Here is a 12,948-nt window from a genome sequence, read left to right on the forward strand (position 1 = left end):
AGCAGGATTTAAGCTCCATTCCACCTTATGAGCATGTTCCTGTTCAGGAACAGCCTGGACTTCAGATGAAGATCTATAAATACATAAAATATTGTTAAGACCTGTTGAACATTCGAACAACAAGCAATTTATGTCTGATAAAGGACAACAGGTAAACATTGCAAACATTTAAGATAAAACTAAGAGGATTTGCTAAACTTACTGAGACTTATCGAAGGGAGAAACTTCTGGATCACTGAAGACCACTGAATTTGGTGGTTTTGGGGCGAGTGGAGAAGTTGCTGAGAACAAAGCACAAACAGTAAATGAAGCACATTATATGTTGTTGCAGCCTTTAAGTACTTGAGTAAAAACACTCCTTAAATGTTTTATAAATGTCTTTGTTCTGATGAACACAGAAAGAAATTTGGAAGAATACCAGACAGATAGTAGGAAAAACTACTTTATACTTTTTTTGTTTTGTTGAACACAAAAGAAGAAATTTAGAAGAATGTAGGACAGCAAAAAGTTCTGGGGCACTTTTGACTACCACTTAAAATGTTCCTACTATAAAGTCAACAATATGCAAGTCGCAAAATATGTCTGGTTATAAGAATTCTTCCAAAACTCTTTCTTTTTTCGTGAGTAAATGATGACAGAATTTTCATTCAAGTAAGTAAAGCGCCAGGGTAACTTTAACTGACTAAAAAGTGCAGATTTCTCACATCGCCTAACTAGAAGCATCTCACACACATTTTCAGTCAATGTTTAAACTTCTTAATATAAAAAAAGTTCAGCCTTCATCCACCAATATTGTGATATTAAGACAGATGTAGCAAACAATCTCTGAACGCTAACCCGATTACACATTTGCTAAAGAGTTGACAGTGAGTTGATATCAAACACTTATCAGCTAGACAGTAAAGCTTCATTCGAAGAACAACTGTGAAAGACAAACTTACAGATTTTCTTCTCGTCAGAAGGCGGTGGAAAATAATCGCTCCACTTAGGCACATCTATCTTAACATTTTTCTGTGATGTTGAAGCGATGTCAAGCTTCATCTCAGTCCGCCTCGAACAACGTGCAGACTGGACACGTAGCGGCTTCCTTTGTAGCAACATCTCAAACTTCTCTATACGCCTTTGCTGTAAATACAACAGACAGAGAATGAATACATGTGCCACATTCATGGAAAAATTCAAGTTTCATGTAGTCATTGTGGTGAGGTATCAGTTATAACTCTAACCTTTGAATTATCACAAATGTGACGTCTGTGAGGACGATAATCTACTATACATTTCGTCGCCCCAAAAACAGGGGAGGGGACCAGAGCATATTACAGTGTCTGACATAGTTTTAGCCACGTCACACACCTCTTTAATATTAATTTTGCTGATCTCGGACAGACGGAGTTGAACCTCGTTAATGCCTAGTTGAATAATAATTCTGTCAAATCTATGCTTAGCATTAGCCAAGACAGTTAGTTTGTTTTTAATGTCAGACGCTCTGGCCCCCTTTATACAATTAACCACGGTCCCTGGTGACTCTATTTGTACAAGTTTCAAAGTAGAGTCACCTATTACCAGGGTGCTTACCACAGGCAATCCAACCGGATTATCTTCGCCGGAAGTGGATCTGTCTGAAATTATTACAGGAGCAGGATTTAAGCTCCATTCCTCCTTATGAGCATGTTCCTGTTCAGGAACAGCCTGGACTTCGGATGAAGATCTATAAATACATAAAATATTGTTAAGACCTGTTGAACATTCGAACAACAAGCAATTTATGTCTGATAAAGGACAACAGGTAAACATTGCAAACATTTAAGCTAAAACTAAGAGGAATTGCTAAACTTACTGAGACTTATCGAAGGGAGAAACTTCTGGATCACTGAAGACCACTGAATTTGGTGGTTTTGGGGCGAGTGGAGAAGTTGCTGAGAACAAAGCACAAACAGTAAATGAAGCACACACTGTTAACGATTTGCTTGTATTTTTACAGTACGTTACTGGCAGCACGGTTGCCAGTAAGTTACTGTATTTTGATTTACAGTGCTGTACTGTAATAGATTACTACAGTACAAAAAATATTGCTGTATAGATACAACACAGTACTTTACTGTATTTTTACTATATTTTTACTGCAATTTACTGTAATACCTATATTGACAAATTACTATTTAATTCGTATTGGCAATAATTACAAATATTATTATATATTTTAGCTAGTTTGGATATAAATCTGTAGTTATTAATATTATAAAACTGCTATACTTGACATTATGAATCAAAAGGCAATCCAGGTAAATTTTTTATTGAATCATTTCATTGAAACAAAAAGTATTAAAACATTTAAAACAGTATTGAAGAATGATGTATTACATTAACAACATATAATGACTATGTACAGTAGTCAACATTTAAAGTGGATCAAAAAGGCGAGAACAATACCTATTCTTGTAACTTTTTTGACCCACTTCAAATGTTGACTACTATATATATTACAACATTTAAGTGAGCAAAAATATTCATACATTACATATCAAAACAAACAATAGCAACAAAGTGACAGGTGTCATCTAACACTGGCAAAGAAAACACTGGTCTGTAGTTAAAATGTTCCATTCAAACTGAGTGTCGTGTGCAAGAGTGTTGTGTGTGGCTGTGTGAGAGTGTTGTGTGTGAGAGTGTTGTGTGTGGCTGTGTGAGAGTGTTGTGTGGGGCTGTGTGAGAGGGTTGTGTGTGTGTGTGAGAGTGTTGTGTGCGGGTGTGTGAGAGTGTTGTGTGTGTGAGAGGGTTGTGTGCGGGTGTGTGAGAGTGTTGTGTGGTGCTGTGTGAGAGTGTTGTGTGGGTGTGGGTATTTTTGTCGAGAAACTACATGACTTGCAGTTGTAACTGGACATCCTGGGATGACTTGCTTGGTTTAAAAATGACCAAATCCAGCCAAAATATCAACGGTGAGACTGTAACACAAAAAGCCAAAAATAACAAAATCTGTTAGCCATTGAAATAAGTACAAATTGTGAAGTAAATGGTGAATGAAAATTCAGTAACACTTTACTATAAGGTTTTATTCCATAACATTTATTAATGGTTTAGATAATATGAACTAACAATGAACAATATATTTTTCAACATTAATAATATTTGAGAATTCATTATGAATTAACTAATGTGAACAGAGATAAATTGATTGATTTAAAAATGTATTGCCAAATGTTAAAATGTATTAACATCCTATGTTAACAAATAGAACCTTATTGTAAGTGTTACTAAAAAGTCAGAAGTAAAACCAGAAACAAATTTGAATAAAAGTTGTATTATAAATACATGGTGAATACTTACAGAAACTCATAAGCCCAGGGTGCAAAAGTGGACCAAACTGTGACGTTAGAGCTGTAAGAAGAAATATATAATGATATGTTACTTGCTGAAATTTAGAAACCATTCTGTTTATTATATACGCTTAAGTTAGTCAATCAAAAATGTAGCAAAATGATCATTTAAATGTTTTCCCCTGTATACATTAACATTAAGAGTTCAAATATTTGGGATTGCATTTTCTATACCGTTGGTGTAGCGAAAGTCAATGTGTTTTTGGAAATGCATTTAAAGCTTGATCGCGCTCCTCTTTCTGTACAGCGTCATTACGTAAAGGCGGAGTCAGCAGCGCTCCTTAACAAAGTACGTGCATTGATTTGCAATATCGCTACAAATATATTGTCATACAAAACTTTTTGGCCAACTGAATGTAAAACACTCTAAAGAACATCATATCTGCTTCTGCGGATATACCGTAAATACAGAAATAAGCGCCGCAAACACATTTATAAATCTGTTAGTAATGAAATCTGTATGGATCGCACTCTTCACAGTTAAATATGACGTTTCACTTTGTGTGAATCAGTTTGGTAGCTGTGTGGGCTACTTTACAGTGACTTTGTTATTTCGTATGAGATTTATTTAGGAGGAATCTTAGTTGAATTGGTCAAAGATTATTTTATTTGAACACAAATGCGAGTTTATCTATTACCAAATACAAGTCGGTTTACCTAGCTTGCCATTATAAACGAACTTCAACTATTCGACAAAAAATAAACTCACCAAAACCCTCATAAATTGTTGAAATAATCCTATATTCATTAAGTGAGATGTGTAAAACGGGTTTAAGCAGTGGGCTGACTTAGTTTAATTTCTGAGGTAGAAGCAGGTAGTTTGTTGGCGACCATATCTCTCTCATTCCACGTTTAAAACAACACTGTGACAAACTGTTGTGCAAAATACAAAAACAAAATAATTTATTTGTACGAAACACATAAAATAAACCAAGCTAAAAACTTACCAAACTGCCAGAAATCGATTATCCTCCTCCAGCTGCAGCCAGTAGATGTGCTCTGTGTGATTTGACGTGATGACATTGTGGCGCACTTTCGCTACACGTTACAGCAAAGCTACAGCGAGGTTACAGCGAGACCAAAATTTACTGTAAAAGTTTCCCGCTCAATGAAAATTACCCAGAATGCATTATGAGCTGCAGTATTTTACTGTAATATACAGATGCAGTATTGTACTGTGGATTTTTACAGTAATGTGCTGCTAATCTACAGCGACATCTAACAGTGCATTATATGTTGTTGCAGCCTTTAAGTCCTTGAGTAAAAACACTCCTTAAATGTTTTATAAATGTCTTTGTTCTGATGAACACAGAAAGAAATTTGGAAGAATACCAGACAGATAGTAAGAAAAACTACTTTATACTTTTTTTGTTTTGTTGAACACAAAAGAAGAAATTTAGAAGAATGTAGGACAGCAAAAAGTTCTGGGGCACTTTTGACTACCACTTAAAATGTTCCTACTATAAAGTCAACAATATGCAAGTCGCAAAATATGTCTGGTTATAAGAATTCTTCCGAAACTCTTTCTTTTTTCGTGAGTAAATGATGACAGAATTTTCATTCAAGTAAGTAAAGCGCCAGGGTAACTTTAACTGACTAAAAAGTGCAGATTTCTCACATCGCCTAACTAGAAGCATCTCACACACATTTTCAGTCAATGTTTAAACTTCTTAATATAAAAAAGTTCAGCCTTCATCCACCAATATTGTGATATTAAGACAGATGTAGCAAACAATCTCTGAACGCTAACCCGATTACACATTTGCTAAAGAGTTGACAGTGAGTTGATATCAAACACTTATCAGCTAGACAGTAAAGCGTCATTCGAAGAACAAAGATTTTCTTCTCGTCAGAAGGCGGTGGAAAATAATCGCTCCACTTAGGCACATCTATCTTAACATTTTTCTGTGATGTTGAAGCGATGTCAAGCTTCATCTCAGTCCGCCTCGAACAACGTGCAGACTGGACACGTAGCGGCTTCCTTTGTAGCAACATCTCAAACTTCTCTATACGCCTTTGCTGTAAATACAACAGACAGAGAATGAATACATGTGCCACATTCATGGAAAAATTCAAGTTTCATGTAGTCATTGTGGTGAGGTATCAGTTATAACTCTAACCTTTGAATCATCACTATTGTGACGACCGCTTGGAGTAACAAGCAGAGGACGTGCACTCCAGGTGGATACAGGACCCTGAGATGAAGGTCTATAAATACAAAATATTGTTAAAAACGTTTCTGTAAACATTCAAGGACAAAGCATAATAGTTATTTTAATTAACACGGATAAACCTAAACAAATCTGTCTCTTAGAAGTTATTTTAAAACTTAGTAACTGTTCATTAGACTTTCAACTGGTTCTTTATGTTAACTGCGCAGGATCTTTCGTTACCCTGCAGCGAAGGAACTGTTAGTCCCAGCCATCGGTTCATAAGATGTGCAGTCCACTCTTCTGGTCTTAACAACTGGATCTGTATATACAAAAAAAGATCATAAACATAACAGTACAACAAGACTGAAAGAGCACAGCAGCATATTGTCAGATGGGTGAGAAAGACAAGTGATGTCAATAACATTAAATAAATAAATAAATGGGTACGTGACCTTATTAGGTTAACTCTACTATACAAGATAAGCAAACATCATATTTATTCTAGATTTGAGCAGATACCATTACCTGAGCTTCTCAAGTTATTTTTAAAGGGTGCAGCCAAAAAGTAACAATAAAACTAAAACGTATATGTAGGGCATCGTGTGATTGGGCCGTAAAATAACTTCAGTGACAGACACTGTCCGATGAGCAACACAATCAAATAAATAGATATACTTTATGGATGTAAATTGTTAATAACTTACAGATTTTCTGTACGATTTTCTGCAGTGACTCGAGCGCAGGATCTTCTCTGTTTTTGACCAGGCGCATATAAGGATGGCCTGTCGTCCTCTGGCGCTTCAAACGGAGCTCAATTGAGCTCAACGCTTTCCGCTGAACAGAGAAAACCTTTGAATCATCACTAGTGTGACGACCGCTTGGAGTAACAAGCAGAGGACGTGCACTCCAGGTGGATACAGGACCCTGAGATGAAGGTCTATAAATACATACAAAATATTGTTAAAACTGTTTCTGTAAACATTCAAGGACAAAGCATCACTTTGACTTTCATTCTAAACTTAAAAGAATCCGTCTCTTAGAAGTTGTTCATAACCTAGTTGCCGTTCATAGACGTTCAACTGATTCTTTATGTTAACTGTGCATGTCTTTTTTACCCTGTAGTGATGGAGCTGCTAGTCCCAGCCATTGGTTCAGAAGACTCGAGGTCCGCTCTGCTGGTCATCACAACTGCCTTAAAATGAAAAGCACATCATAAGCAAAACAATACAACAAGACTGAAGGAGCACAGCAGCACTTGTCATACGTGTCAACGACATTAGAAAAATAGTGACCTTAAAAGGTTTAGCATACTCTACTATACAAGATAAGCAAACATCATCTGTACACTACATCTGAGTAGATATGCTTTACGTGAGCTTCTCAAAATATTTTTACGGAGCAAGTTACAATAAAACAAACACTTTTAGGGCATCGTGAAATTGGGACGTTAATGCTTCGGTGACAGACACCGTCCGATTAGCAAAACAGTCAAATAAACATATATACTTTACGGACGTAAAGGATAAATGACCTACAGATTTTCCTCGATATCTCGAGCGCGGGATCCTCTCTGTCGATTGTTTGTTTTCCGTCGAGAGTGTCGCTGAAACCGTAAAGTCGTTGCAAGCACGGAACGCTGAACGCTGAACGCTTTACTGAACGCTTGGAAACGCCAAAATGCAAAACAAACTCGATAAAGCACCGTGAGCTCTCACAAGCATCAAACGACCGAACCGAGTGAGTAAAGCTGGCAAAGCGCTAGAGTTTAAATAACTTTTGCTCCACTATGACGTAATGACGAACTTTTTTATTTGTATTTGTATTTTTTAAAAATAGTTTTTTTCTAATAATCTCTCATTTTGAAAAGTAATCTGTGTTAATTACATGATATTAATGGTTTTACTTTAGAATGTGTTCAGAACTCTCCAGAATGATATTTGCATGTCGTGTAGTAGTAGTAGCCAATAGGCTGTCTTCCCTGGGCTCCAGTTCGCTCAGCCCTACAGTGCTGGAATTTAAGCCAATGATTCCCCGGTTGCTACGCAAAAAAGTTTATATTTCGCCAATCATCGTTGTCTAATTTTAAGGTTTAGGGGCTCTGAAAACAGCGCCCGTAGTACCAAGATTAGAGCAGTGCACCACGGGACATTTACCTCAGAGCGGAGTGCGAGTGCAGTATGGCGGCGCCGGCGACGTTGAATAGCATTAATGTAGTCGTGGGAGTTAATCTTGCCCCAGATTCAGTTAAATCTCTACACCTGTATCCATTCGAAAGAAGAACATTAGCGGAAAAACTAATTGTAAAAGAACTCGGACCAGACAAGCCAGAAGTGAATGTAACCCAACAGGTGCGAGAAAAGGAGAAAACCTAAAAGAACCTTTTCCCGAGGTTGGTTCGATCGAAAGGTTTGCTTACTAGCTGTGGTTACGCCAATGCAATATTTTGCTTCCCTTGCTTACTGTTTAAAACAAGTGCTTGTGATAGCTCGTGGACACAGACAGGGGTGACAGACCTGAAACATATGTCAGAACGCATTAAGAAACATGAATGGGCAAGAGTGCATATGGACAACTCTGTGAAGCTAGCCCGAATTAGCATAGCCACACAGCTAGATGAGGGACACCGCATTGCCATAAGAAGGCACAACGAGGAGGTGGACAGGAATCGGCATATTTTGGCAAAGATCATTGATGCCGTGAAATTTTGTGGTGCCTTTGAACTTGCTTTGCGTGGTCACGATGAGAGTGACACATCAGAAACCCCTGGCATTTTCTTGGATCTAATTGATCTTATGGCCTCAATCGACCGTGAGTTGGAGGTGCACCTGGAGAACGCCACTGTTTTTAAAGGCACTTAACTTGCTGAAACGTCAGACATCATTTAGTCCGGAATGGACAAAAGAGCACAACTTTATATAAAAAAAAAAAGTACAGACACTTTTCATGGATGTCGCCGTGAAGTGGACGTTTGTAGTAAAGGGACCTGCGACATGCCAGCACAGAAAAACAAAAAGTCACCGACAAGCTGCAGGAACATCTTCCCTTAAACTTAGGTCAAATATTCATTGCCAGACAATTAAAAAAAACGAGTAGACGGTTTCAGAATCACTGTATCATGAGACCATCGATATGATGCACAAAATTGTATTGTAGTTGCGAGTACACCAGAGTCCTATGCTATTATTCATGCCTCACTAAATGCTGCAAAGTGTCCTCCTTTTTGGTGTTATGGAAATAGCCACCCTAACGTTGTGAGAAAAGGTGAGTTTGTGATGTATAACAAACGAACGATCATCATCAAGTTTTATGAAATGAATTAATCTTCAAAAATCCAGGCTGAGTTTGCTACGTTTAGCCTAAAAAATAAGACAGATAGCTTGAAGACAAGCAGCCTAGGCTACTATTTTTTTTTTGGTAGGTAGGCATTAGGCAAACTAAGCTACTGTCATGGTTCTCGTGGTGAGACACGGACAGAGGACCCAGGTGCAGACAGCGGGTAACAAGGGGTTAACATATTTAATAAATAAAACAAACATCCACGAGGGGGTAACATAACAAAACATGGATACAATAACATGACTAAGAGTAACTACACTTAAACAAGACTAAAATAAACTTTCAACATTAACTACAAAACTACACATGCCTAAACTAGACTGACAAGAACTCACCACACAACCTCAATGAACCAGCACAAGACAGAAGACACAAGGGCATTAAATAAGGGAGCAAATCAAGAGGGGAACAGGTGAAGGGCATTAATCAATAACGAGGGTAACGAGAGGATGGGAACAAAGACGAGACCGGAGAGAGAGTATGGAAGGCCATAAGAACAATAATTGCCTCTCTCCACATTAAACATGAGGTTCTGTCATGATCCTGCCACTATACTAAGAGAAACATGACAGCTATGTGTCTGCTGATAGTTAGTTTCTCACATTTCGTTTGAGCAAGAAGAATGATTGATGGAAGCAATGCATCACATTAATTATTTTATTCTAAATGGTTAAATGCCTAAATCCTTTCACTATTTTGGGTATTGTTTGAAGCCAAGATGCCCACTGAAAAGAGGCGGATTCAGGAGAGGGAGAGATATTTCAGGGAGTTATGTTTTTCTGTGTTATTATTAGCACTAGTTACGGTGATTGAGTGCTGTATTTCAGTGTTTTACTTCTTTATATATATATATATATATATATATGAATAAAGATCCTGTTATTCTCAGTCCTTCAGCCTGTGAGGTTTTTTTGGGGGGGGTTGCCCTTTTTCTGGTCAGAGCAACTGCCCCTCAAAATTCCTGTGCACGTCCCTGATGCTTATAACCAAACAGATCTCAACGCCCATTGACTACCATCGTAGGAAAAAGAACAATGGTAGCCAATAGTGCCCCAGAACTGCTTGCTGTACTACATTCTTCAAAATGTCTTCTTTTGTGTTGAACGGAACAACAAGTACAGACCTACTAAGGAAAGCCTACATGGTAATATTATTGTTAAACCACGGTTACCCCGAAATAAAAATTCTGTCATCACTCGGCCTCTTTTCATTTCAAACCCGTATGACATTATTTTTTCTTCTGTAGACAAAAGAAAATATTTGTAAGAATATTGGTAACCAAACAACGGTGGTATTCATTTACTTCTGTTGTATTGACACAAACCCAATGTGAATAGGTATATCTTTTGTGTTTTACAGAGGAAAGACATTTATACAGGTTTGAAATGAAGAGGGATTGTAAATAATGACAGAATTCTCATTTTTAGGTGAACTGTCCCTTTAAGGGCCCCATGTATAGCATATAGCAAGGAATAATTGACGAAGGCCCGTTCAATTATTCGAAAGGACCGGACCGGAAATTATTCCGCTTATACCACAGTTACCACACACCGCAGGACATTGTTCAAATGTTTAATTCAACCTGCGTGTTTGCAGAAATGTGACAGAAAGCCAGTGATAATATTAGGCTATTATTATTCGATTTCAGGATATGTATTTCCATGTTGTTTTTTAAATGCTTTTGTTTAATGAAACATAACTATACACACGTTTCCATTAACAGAAAAGTTTGACATTATAAACATCAGATCAAGAGCAGAGTGCTGTGGGAGGTGATGGAGGCTACTCTAGTGTAACACTGGGTTCACACCAAACGCGAATTAAGCGTTTGGCGCGGGTAAATTACAAAGTCAATGCAAAGACGCGCATAGATACGAGCACGAGGCAGGCGTTGCAAATGATGCGAATCGGGCGTCATTCTCGTCTTTCGCGAAGGTTGAAAATATTTGTCATTTGTCATCGTTTCCCGCGAGTAATAAAAAGCGTGCAACGAGATTGTTCGTGTTTGGTGTGAACCCAGAGTTAATAAACATTGTTTTTGTGGGCGTATCTTAGGTGGCGGCAGAAAGATCCCCCTGACCTATGCTAGGTAGCACGTTTTGTTGCTTGCTTTTTGACAATGACTAGAAAAAATCGGATTAAATTTCACACGCATGTTCAATCACTGTCTAGGACCGCGATTGTTTTTGAAAAAGTTAACTTTAAAGTCCCAGTGAAATTTAAAGTAGGCCTAACATTCCTATTTTTTCTTGACATGTTCCAGCTTTTATCTTAAACAGCTTATCAATGTAGGTCCTTCTCTTTTTAAAATTCATGCTCCCTCATAATCTTCAATTCAAATCTGAAAATGCATGTCTTTCCTGTAATGACTATCTATCTCAAATGGACAAGTTAGACTGCTTGGGCGGGGCATCCGTTTTAACCGTTTTAATCTGGTTTTAATTTTATATTTTTTCATCTTTTCATACTTCGTGTTTTGGACATAAAATGGTCACTATCATCATAGATTGACATTGCAATACATTTCTATCACATTATTTTGGCAGTTCAAATTTGAGCTGGTTTTTGCTGGAGTGGGCGGGTTTTAGTGAAAAATTGGGCTGGGCTTAGGGCTGGAAATTGTACACCCAATCTGGCAACACTGTTCACCATGGCAACGGCACAAAAAAGCCACATGGGGCAGAAAGTGCTTGAGAGCGAGGCACACTCAGCTCTGCATACTGTGCATTTACTAATATGCTGAAAATGTTTTGTTTTGCCTCCTAATGCTGTGATGTAAGAGTGACGTCTGCGCAAAAGGGATCTATAGATACCAAGAGGCTTTCTCAGGCCATTTCGTCAAAAATGTCTTTAGACATAACCTGTACAAATGATATAACGCATGAATGCGGTTTTGGCTTTAAAACTGCAGACACATTCTTAAAAACATTCACTAGCACACTTAAAAAATACTGTAATGCACTCTAGTGTTCACTGTATAGCCTGGTAATGTATATAGGGATAGTAGCATTAGTAGGCTGTGTTATGGAAATTATATTTTTATGTATATTGCAGTGTTCTGTTGTGTTAAATATTGTAAACTATAATATCTAATAATTTTACAAAAATTTACTTTACAAAATTAAATAAATATCCATAAGCAGTTGAACTACAAACATACGTTTCTACTGCATAATGCTTGGGTAGCATAATCACCATATAAAATATACAATTTTACTCCACAGTGATACCAAACACTTACTTGGTATGACATCGATGTTTGCAAAGGTCTTATCTTATACAATGTCCCAACCTCGTATACTGTAGAACTCCAAACATCCCGTATCTAATGGCGGCCCTGATAGTTATTTTTTACAATGTACTAAAGTACCAGGGGGCAAAACTCAGGACGGTCACCATTACGGCGCTCAGCCGCCACCTCCAGATGTCTTTGAGCACTAGCATAAATGGAAGTCAAATACTCCTGACGCTGAGCAACCCAAGGGGGTGCGGTCCTCTTCCATTTCATCACTATTGCCTAAAAGCTGATCAACAGGAAATTTGGGGTTCTGTCCAAACATCAGCTCATAAGGGGAGCGTTGGGTTGACTGATGTACCGTGGTGTTATACGCAAAAAGGTGTTGGGGGAGCAATTGTGGCCACTTTCGCTTCTGTTCCGGGAACAAAGTAGGAAGTAAGTCATGCAAAGTTCGATTGATCAGGATGGTATGGGGTCGTCCTACTTTTTGCTATCCCATACAGTGGTCTATTCTACCCCTGATGGCCATGATTGTTATGGGGGCTGGTGAGCACTTCAACTTGGAGCACCTTAGGCAGTAGCAGCTACCACACCAGGTCTCTAGAGGGAGGGAGGTACCTGAACAGTCCTTTAGGACCCCATCCACTTCTCTTATCCGGGACCACTGCTTTACCAACTGCTAAACATCCTTCGGCAAGATCTTCCGCTCCGGTAGAGCAAGCTGTTTCCGCTGCCCCACCATTGTAAAAAAGTTTTAATGCATGGGTACAGCCTACTCTCAGATCAGACTTATTTCTAGCCGGTTTCTACCGTTGCTACTTCAACTATTTGGGGATCTAATCGAAGT

This window comes from Barbatula barbatula, assembly GCF_947034865.1.
Source record: "Barbatula barbatula genome assembly, chromosome: 12".
In the NCBI taxonomy this organism is placed as follows: domain Eukaryota; kingdom Metazoa; phylum Chordata; class Actinopteri; order Cypriniformes; family Nemacheilidae; genus Barbatula; species Barbatula barbatula.